The 10,487-nt window shown below is 41.5% G+C and overlaps 2 long non-coding RNA genes across 3 annotated transcripts; one reads left to right on the top strand and one right to left on the bottom strand.

The window, feature by feature from the left end:
* The first annotated feature begins 791 nt into the window (after positions 1 to 791).
* Positions 792 to 2,690, top strand: LOC138946842 (uncharacterized). The gene is made up of 2 exons (XR_011449434.1): positions 792 to 1,267; positions 1,578 to 2,690. It is a non-coding gene; the product is annotated as an uncharacterized lncRNA (long non-coding RNA).
* On the bottom strand, positions 1,933 to 4,721 carry LOC138946841 (uncharacterized). Of its 2 annotated transcripts, XR_011449433.1 has the most exons (4): positions 4,350 to 4,721; positions 3,799 to 3,889; positions 2,829 to 2,966; positions 1,933 to 2,063 (listed from the first exon to the last, which is right to left on the bottom strand). It is a non-coding gene; the product is annotated as an uncharacterized lncRNA (long non-coding RNA). The 2 variants fall into 2 exon arrangements; XR_011449432.1 differs by having other exon boundaries at positions 3,799 to 4,721.
* Between the last annotated feature and the right edge of the window lie 5,766 nt (positions 4,722 to 10,487).

Genomic DNA, 10,487 nt, shown 5'->3' with positions numbered 1-10,487 from the left:
TTTATCAATGTAAAGAAGAATTTGAATGCTGCATAAAAGACAGTTGAGACGGCTGACGAAGAAGTGTCGAACCGGAGAAAGACTCAAAGTCGACGGAAAAGAAAAGTGATGAAGGCAAGTGATCGTTATGTTTCTGTTGGCGGTGCATGATTAAATTTAACGGCAGACGTAGTGCGTTGCATCTCCATCGTTTATGTAAGGTATGTGTGTCCGTGTGAATATGTGTAGGAGGGAGACTGAGACTCTCAAAAATTCTGATTTCTGACTCTGTCTTGCCAATAAAATAATAACGAAGAGATACACACAGAAAGACACACACAAGCACACAAACAGACACAGACACACACAACCACACCCATAGACATGCATATACACTTTCTTTGATCCAGAATCACAGAGACAGACGGACAGACACATACACCACACATACGCATAGACATGCACATACACTTTGATCCAGATTGACACATAGACGGACGGACACACACACACACACACATTCACACGCAAACAGTCACATTCACATATACACACACACACAATCACACTCAAAACACACATAAACACACATCATACCTCCAGCAGATTTTTTTTTACAATGTAGAAATATCTAGGTCATTGATTGTTAGATTCATTCCTGTAAAATCTCCCAAATCTAACAAACAAATACATGTACATGTAGTTGAAACAAATGTCTTGTGCAAGAGAGATCAAGGGAGATAATTTTGATGCAATTGTTAATGACATTGCATAGTGATATCCTTTAAAAAAAAAAATGAAAATAAGGAATTGAGATCTCTACACAATTTATCTTCCTTGTTTTATGTATGACATTGAGTTATAGTTAAAATTGTATTCTCGGAATTGTTCAAAAATAAATTTGAAGGGAGGCAACTAATAGATGAACAAACAATATTACAATTTACACATTCAGTTATGCTTTTTTTTTTGGATAAGATCTATTAATGAGAATTATACAATAAATACACATGGAGGGGGGGGGGGGGTGCAGAGTAATTTTGAATGAGGTATCTGTCTAATATTTAGTAAAGCGTGGAATTATTACTGAGAGTGAGAGTCATTAATTCAGTGCATTTAAATTTGTATCCTGTTTTCAGGCTGTTCCTTGCCACTCTGCATTACAATGAAAATGGGGACAGGGGTGATGCGCTTGATGAAGAAGGAAATCCGACGTTGTCCATCACATTCCCAAAAGGAAAGAAAGGAGAGTACAGTGTGAGGAAGTGCAAAGGGCCACGAGCTTATGGTAAGTTACATGCAGGGTAATTACTGACTGCTGGTTTTTAGCAGACACACACACAAATGAAAATCCTCTTCTTTTCTTATACTCCAGAATTCTGGCAATTTACCCAAACACACACTCACACACACAACTGAAGAGGGAAAAGACAGAGAGAGAAATATTACATTTAATTTTGTTCAGTTGGGTATTCGCTAGAACTGCAGCATTCTTCCTAAAATGCATTTTTGCAAGCATAAAAGCTGTACTTGGTTCCGTGCTAATAATGCCTTTTCACGACTATCTCATCCTGAGCTATCCACTGTTACATTTACAGGTCACGTGTCAAGATTGCTTCAAGTCTGTTTGAGAAGCTGACAAAGGATCCAGGTGCCTTTGAAGCTTCCTTCCCAGAGGAATTTTGTGACAAACCTGACTTTTGGGCCGCTGCATATCACCCCCCCCCCCCCCCCCCCCATACCGATAAGAAGCTGCAGCACCATACAGTACAAGATAACCAAACTGATCCCACTTTTCCCCGCTGATGTCGACACCAACGACAATACTGAACAAAATGCACTTGCAAGGAATTACAGATTTTACTCTTTTATTTCATAAGTGATGCATTAGATTATAAATACATTTTCATGTTACCATTTTCATTCAAGCTCAGACCACTCAAAACCTCTGTAGTAGTACATCAGACGGAAATGCATATCTGATGGCCCGTACTCCACATGAAGGTAAAGGTATCCTGATTTTCCTCCCTAGCACACCATGGCACCACCTCACAAGCTGTCAGAATCCTATGTAGCGGTACTTCCTGAAAAATAATCACAAAATCTGTGACATAAGTGTGTGTTGCATAGTCCGGCAGGGTGTTCCTACAAAAGGTGTGGAAAGTGGGGGGAAGAACACTTATTTTTCGTGAATTGATAGAATGGCTTGTTTCATGGCTGGCTGGCTGTGTGTGTGTGTGTGTGTGTGTGTGTGTGTGTGTGTGTGTGTGTGTGTGTGTGTGTGTGTGTGTGACAGTATGACAAGATCCATGTAAATCTTTCATTTTACCTAGTTATTTATGTTTAAAATGTACTTTCCAAAATGTGTTTCTTTCCAGCATTATGTTAATCTTGTTTCACACAAAGTGTATAAACTATGAATCTATTATTCACTTCTGGACTTCAGTGTGGAGAGATCCGAGGATAACAAAATAATATTTACTGGTTTGTATATAATATATTATATGCATCATACCATGTCAAACACATCACAATATAGACGCGTGATCGACAAGAAGAGGAAATACTATGTGTGCACTTGTATGTCTTATCTTTTAATTTAATGGGTTTTTTTAATGGACCAACTTTCAACTTTGTGAGAAGAAAAAGTTTTTAAGACATGAAAAACAAGGATTGCTTTAAACCTGCAAATTAAAAAAAATCTTCTGTCACCTTCTTCTTCAGGTGTGTGAATGGATGGGTGTACGGGGTACATTTGTCATGTGGAACAGACCTAGAAGTATCTGCCAACACATCACGATGATGTGACAAGCACATGCTTGGTAAAGAAAGATAGGTGTGTCACTTACTCCTTAAGAGTAGCCTGTAAAAACCCATGCTCCTCCCGGTACTGGTAATATGCCGTCTCCAGCATATCCGTGTTTAGGCAGACGCTTTCAAATTATGGGAGCTGCGTGATGCATGTAATGCCAATTTTTTCGGGAGGTCTGCAAACATAACAGTATTGTTATAACTTATGGTTAACTATGAAATTAGTGTAAGAACTTCTGTCTTTCTTTATTTGGTGTTTAACGTCGTTTTCAACCATTCAAGGTTATATCGCGACGGGGAAAGGGGGGAGATGGGATAGGGGAAAGGGGGGAGATGGGATAGAGCCACTTGTTAATTGTTTCTTGTTCACAAAAGCACGAATCAAAAAATTGTTCCAGGGGCTTGCAACGTAGTACAATATATATGACCTTACTGGGAGAATGCAAGTTTCCAGTACAAAGGACTTAACATTTCTTACATACTGCTTGACTAAAATCTTTACAAACATTGACTATATTCTATACAAGAAACACTTAACAAGGGTAAAAGGAGAAACAGAATCCGTTAGTCGCCTCTTACGACATGCGGGGGGCAGAGAAATAAGGATGTGGAAAAGAAGACTTTTGGTAAGTGAAATAAAGGTGATGGATCCAGTCAGGTAGAAATAAGACAACAAGAAAGGAATCGGAAAACTGCAGGGAATAGTAGGGAGAGTTTTCTTGGAAGGAAATATAGGTGAAAGGACTGGTAAGGCAGAAATAAGACAAAAGAAGAGAAGTAAAGGGGTGGGGAAGCTTAGTGGAAACACTCCCGCCGCGTGAAGGCGACCCCATGGGAGCAGTGTAAGAACTAAACTTCCAACAGACATTATGAAGTTAAGGCTTTACAGACTATTTATAGTAATGAATAACCTCTGCATCTATGTTGCAAAATAGTCACACTTTTCCTTTGCTCTTTTCATTGAAAAAAAAGTAATTTAACTAATGCCAAGTAAAAAGTAATACATACCTGCCTGGGACAGTTCAGCTTCTTCATAATTTTAGTAGACTCTGTGCAGCAGTTGCCTTTCTCCATCTCCACACAGTTGGCACATTCAGACCTGAAAGTATCACAAACAATCTTCACTCGTTTCTATCCTTCCGCCGAGTGTTGCGAATGCACACATGTTGGAAGTATTCTTAGATTTCATCAGAAAGAAATAATAACATTAGTTCTAAAAATGTAACTTGCCAACTCAAAATGTAAACACTAGGGACTGCCAGATTCGCCTTCGTCAAAAGCTCGTGCGTGTCGATCTTCGTGAGTTTGCTTCTATAAAATGTTCATTCTGGAGGCCTAGTGAATTTCTTGCATATAACCAGGTCATGTCCAAAATAGACACTAGCTCTGGAGACAGACTGAAAAACCAAGTTAGCATAGCCTAGTGCACAAACACCCACACAAACGGTACTCATGTCACAGTTCAGATCTAGATCTAGACTCCAAGCTTGACACATCCTGTCAGAATGTCCTTTTCTCGGTTGCTTGTACCCAAAATAAAACGTGACTTCGTTACTCACCAGTCTGTGTTCCCAAGGCGATTAATCATGCTGCTGTTGTCAGAAAGATGATTTTCCTCCACGTTCCTTTCATTTTCTCGTGCCCGAGGTTCAAACATATATGGTACAACACGATTGTGGTTCACCACGTTTTGTGCGCCACGACTGACTGTCGTCCATTGTGCTCTCTTCCCATGTCTACGTCACAGGCACTTGGCTGGCGCGTCGGGAGTTCTCGGGTTTTCTCGGCAAAGTCCGGATGAGCAAATTTAGTACGCATGCCAGTTGGCGAACGGCTGAGCGCAGAGCGGTTAAAGTGCAGAAAAATGTCGTAACTGGAACCCCTCTACACACACTCAAACCTGTACTTGCAGGGTTTAGACACACTTTAACTATTGTCATTTATTTGGTCAGACAGGATCTTCCACTCATTGTTTATGTTTCTCGAGCTGTTAACAATTACACGTTTTGATTGTTACGACTCAACTCCAAACAACTCTTGTTTAGCCGAGACTGAAATATTTTGTTGCGTCATTAAGGTAAGAGTCTACACGAGACTTTGGAGACATGTAGAAACGACGTCATTACTTCGTCACTAGTATGAGAATCTACATGGTGAATCGACGTCATTACTGCGTCATTAGTATGAGAATTTACGTCATGGAGTTGCATTGTGGGAATGCAAACTGTCATTGGAGAGAAGCAGCTGAACCGCTAATGGAAGAGAACTAGAGCCATTACCGTCGCTCTATTTGCCGGGTTCTGAATAGGCTATAAGTGGGAAACAAGACACAGGACAGTGTCAGGAATGGAAATAAGATTTGCGCGAGCCGTAAAGCAAGTCGAAACAAGAATCCTGTTGTAACCACCGTTGAAAGCCGCCGGCATCCGAGCTGCCATCCCAAGGCCATGAGATGTAAGCCGCAGCCGCACAGACTCGTTTAGTCGTGTCCGGAAAGGAGCATCAAGAGGTAAGTTATTCCGTAAACGAAGTGCCCGTCAAGTAAGGAGTGTTCTTTAGTCTTACTCAAACGGAGCATCAAGAAGGTAAGGTGTCGTTATAATATCGAGCGTCCATCAAGTAAGGAGTGTTCTTTAGTCCTACTCAAACGGAGCATCAAGAAGGTAAGGTGTCCTTATAATATCGAGCGTCCATCAAGTAAGGAGTGTTCTTTAGTCCTACTCAAACGGAGCATCAAGAAGGTAAGGTGTCGTTATAATATCGAGCGTCCATCAAGTAAGGAGTGTTCTTTAGTCCTACTCAAACGGAGCATCAAGAAGGTAAGGTGTCGTTATAATATCGAGCGTCCATCAAGTAAGGAGTGTTCTTTAGTCCTACTCAAACGGAGCATCAAGAAGGTAAGGTGTCGTTATAATATCGAGCGTCCATCAAGTAAGGAGTGTTCTTTAGTCCTACTCAAACGGAGCATCAAGAAGGTAAGGTGTCGTTATAATATCGAGCGTCCGTCAAGTAAGGAGTGTTCTTTAGTCCTACTCAAACGGAGCATCAAGAAGGTAAGGTGTCGTTATAATATCGAGCGTCCATCAAGTAAGGAGTGTTCTTTAGTCCTACTCAAACGGAGCATCAAGAAGGTAAGGTGTCGTTATAATATCGAGCGTCCATCAAGTAAGGAGTGTTCTTTAGTCCTACTCAAACGGAGCATCAAGAAGGTAAGGTGTCGTTATAATATCGAGCGTCCATCAAGTAAGGAGTGTTCTTTAGTCCTACTCAAACGGAGCATCAAGAAGGTAAGGTGTCGTTATAATATCGAGCGTCCATCAAGTAAGGAGTGTTCTTTAGTCCTACTCAAACGGAGCATCAAGAAGGTAAGGTGTCGTTATAATATCGAGCGTCCATCAAGTAAGGAGTGTTCTTTAGTCCTACTCAAACGGAGCATCAAGAAGGTAAGGTGTCGTTATAATATCGAGCGTCCATCAAGTAAGGAGTGTTCTTTAGTCCTACTCAAACGGAGCATCAAGAAGGTAAGGTGTCGTTATAATATCGAGCGTCCATCAAGTAAGGAGTGTTCTTTAGTCCTACTCAAACGGAGCATCAGGAAGGTAAGGTGTCGTTATAATATCGAGCGTCCATCAAGTAAGGAGTGTTCTTTAGTCCTACTCAAACGGAGCATCAAGAAGGTAAGTGTCGTTATAATATCGAGCGTCCATCAAGTAAGGAGTGTTCTTTAGTCCTACTCAAACGGAGCATCAAGAAGGTAAGGTGTCGTTATAATATCGAGCGTCCGTCAAGTAAGGAGTGTTCTTTAGTCCTACTCAAACGGAGCATCAAGAAGGTAAGGTGTCGTTATAATATCGAGCGTCCATCAAGTAAGGAGTGTTCTTTAGTCCTACTCAAACGGAGCATCAAGAAGGTAAGGTGTCGTTATAATATCGAGCGTCCATCAAGTAAGGAGTGTTCTTTAGTCCTACTCAAACGGAGCATCAAGAAGGTAAGGTGTCGTTATAATATCGAGCGTCCATCAAGTAAGGAGTGTTCTTTAGTCCTACTCAAACGGAGCATCAAGAAGGTAAGGTGTCGTTATAATATCGAGCGTCCATCAAGTAAGGAGTGTTCTTTAGTCCTACTCAAACGGAGCATCAAGAAGGTAAGGTGTCGTTATAATATCGAGCGTCCATCAAGTAAGGAGTGTTCTTTAGTCCTACTCAAACGGAGCATCAGGAAGGTAAGGTGTCGTTATAATATCGAGCGTCCATCAAGTAAGGAGTGTTCTTTAGTCCTACTCAAACGGAGCATCAAGAAGGTAAGGTGTCGTTATAATATCGAGCGTCCATCAAGTAAGGAGTGTTCTTTAGTCCTACTCAAACGGAGCATCAAGAAGGTAAGGTGTCGTTATAATATCGAGCGTCCGTCAAGTAAGGAGTGTTCTTTAGTCCTACTCAAACGGAGCATCAAGAAGGTAAGGTGTCGTTATAATATCGAGCGTCCATCAAGTAAGGAGTGTTCTTTAGTCCTACTCAAACGGAGCATCAAGAAGGTAAGGTGTCGTTATAATATCGAGCGTCCATCAAGAAAGGAGTGTTCTTTAGTCCTACTCAAACGGAGCATCAAGAAGGTAAGGTGTCGTTATAATATCGAGCGTCCATCAAGTAAGGAGTGTTCTTTAGTCCTACTCAAACGGAGCATCAAGAAGGTAAGGTGTCGTTATAATATCGAGCGTCCATCAAGTAAGGAGTGTTCTTTAGTCCTACTCAAACGGAGCATCAAGAAGGTAAGGTGTCGTTATAATATCGAGCGTCCATCTAGTAAGGAGTGTTCTTTAGTCCTACTCAAACGGAGCATCAAGAAGGTAAGGTGTCGTTATAATATCGAGCGTCCATCAAGTAAGGAGTGTTCTTTAGTCCTACTCAAACTGAGCATCAAGAAGGTAAGGTGTCGTTATAATATCGAGCGTCCATCAAGGAACAGCTATTATACACACACATCCATATCGCATATATTGTGTTTTAGAATGTTTAAGGAAGTTAATCATAAACATACATGTTGCAAGTTAATTCGGCATATAGTATTTTATTCAGTAACCATGCTTGGTTTGTCTGCGAACCGCCCGACATGAAGATGGGGCAAGAAGTCAGGGCCGGACTAGGCGAAGAGGAGGGGGGGGGGGTTGCCAGTGGTGGCCCAGGGGGATGTCCCCCCTGGCGGCAGGGGCGGATCAGTTCATTTTATGACTGTTTTTTTTCAAAAGTATATTGTGAAGATATGGGTGTGAAGGCGCGAAGCGCCGAGCCGACGGCGCGAAGCGCCTAGCTTGCTAGGGGGGTCCGGGGGCATGCCCCCCCCCGGAAAAATTTGAAAAAAAGGATGCAAAATGGTGCAATCTGGTGCATTCTGAGGATGATCATTACCAGTTTCAGGCAGCAGATTTTGTCACTGAATAATACCCCAAAAATTGAAACTCAATGTAAAATAAAGAAATGCATACCTCATTCAATATTTTTATTTTTTGGCTGGGGGGGTGGGGGCCGGAAACCCTAGAACCCACCCCCCCCCTCGTTGTGGGGGTCAGGGGGCTCCTGAAGCTGACGGGTAGGTCATATTCTGAGACAGGAAAATGGTCGCTCCTTGCATGAAACGGCATAAAATAAGCAACAATAAAAAAAATTAAATAAGTAAGGTACATGTTTAGGCTAGGGGGGGGGGGGGGGGGGGGGTTGCGCAACCCCCTTAACCCCCCCGGTAGTCCGGCCCTGGAAGTCAAAATTAACCTTGATCCTAGGATACCGTTGTAATACTTTGATCCAGGGGTTCGAGCGTCTAGGATCCGCTGGAATAAGGGTGAACTAATCAAGCTACGCCACCAGTGTGTTCCACCAGCGAGGAGCAAAAGGAGCTCGTCTACTAATTATCATCATCATCAAGTGATCTTCATCAAGTTCGTTACCGCCCTGATATGGCCCTTCGTGGTCGGCTGGGCGTTAAGCAAACAAACAAACAAACAAAAAATCAAGTTCGTCACTGCTACGGTCATCATGTGAATCCAGACTTTCCATCAGGACATTCGGACTTTGTAACTAACCAGCCTATTTGAGATAAGTTCAGTTCGATATCAAACCAGACTGTCAATGCAAGAATAATTAATTATGAACTCGAATTCGTTAGAACCTTACACGAAAAAACACATCCGTCGATGATGCGACGGCGACGTGCCATCCGCAAAACGCTGCATCCCCGTAGCAGGAGACTGGCACCACTGCCAGCCAAGCTCCAGCCCTCGTACGACGAGCCATGGTGTTGGCGAGACCCCCTCGACAGGACAGTACAGTGTCGAGGTAAACACACAAAAGCCTGAAAAAGAACTCGGCTTTTGTCAGGTTCGCACATGGTTTATACGAAATAGCCCTACCTCCATACACTGCCATATCAACATTATAATATCAATGCGGGAAAAAGCCCCGTTCCACATTGAATCAAAACACGTTTCACAATTTAGCTCCGGCAAAAATGGCGAGCCATACGTCTACAAAGCAGACAATAAGCAAAACAATCAACGCCGACCTATGCTTTAACATTTCAGGTTAACTTAGCAAAGAAACCATACACGTGGTCAAACAACAAACAACATGAGCGTGTTTTCTTCTAATCCTGTCGCTACCTGAAGTTAACGGAACAAACGACGTAACAAAAACAGAACAAAACATAGCATACGGTCAATAACAACTACTATGAACCTGCAATACAAAGACTGGTGGGGTCTGCCCTGAACAGACTACACAACAACAACTCAACCCTTCACACCCCACACGAAAAATCGTAATACACGTGAAAAAGAATGACACGGGAAACTCCACACGCCCGTCACCTTCGCTCACACACTCAGCAAAAATACAGGTAACAGGTAAATCCCGTGACAAATTTTACACTACGCAGCCCTTTCTCTGTCACGGACCGTGACACTCTATTTTGATCCTCTATCACTATCAGTCTTTTTCATGTGTGGACAAACACGATTTCATTTATTAACATTTGCACAGTAGAATTTTATTAAATGAATGAATAGTTACGTTACGTAAGAGCGACACCATATTCAAGTTGTATTTATTATCTACTGAATCAGCAAAATGCCCCTTTTATTTTCATTTTGTTCTCTCAACAAGCCAGAACTTACATCAAAATAATATTTGAAAAGTGACATGTCGCTTTTACTTACTTGTCTCATAGGTAGAGCAAATGCACTATTTTCTCTCATAATGGGTAGGGGGTAGGGTTAGTAAAATCATTACATTTCAAGATTTTGCGCATGACGGTGTGTATCTTTTTTCCATTGAATTTACCTAAGTTTCAGCGCATCCTGACCACTTTAACACTTTATATCATATGTTTATTTGTGTTTCATGCTTGAAAATTACTTTCAACACTGATACAAAAGAGTTTTTTTTCTCATATTACCAGGACAGTAACTATGTTTCATACTTTATTTTGTTCCTTTGTAAGTCTTCTTGAATTTTGTAAGTCTTCTTGAATTTTGATCAATTAATTGGTAATTTGTTTACAAAATCACAGTAAAATGTAAACAGTTTCTTCAGTAGTAATTGCATGAATAAGTCTATGTCTGATATATCATGTTAATGTTATCTTAAAATGAGTGCGTTTAATCCTAGTCTGTTTGTTTTTAATGGACTAAGCAATCCTTGGACTGA

This window comes from Littorina saxatilis, linkage group LG14, assembly GCF_037325665.1.
Source record: "Littorina saxatilis isolate snail1 linkage group LG14, US_GU_Lsax_2.0, whole genome shotgun sequence".
Classification (NCBI taxonomy): domain Eukaryota; kingdom Metazoa; phylum Mollusca; class Gastropoda; order Littorinimorpha; family Littorinidae; genus Littorina; species Littorina saxatilis.
The sequence above is the reverse complement of the archived record's forward strand: the minus strand, read 5'-3'. Positions and strand labels throughout refer to the sequence as shown.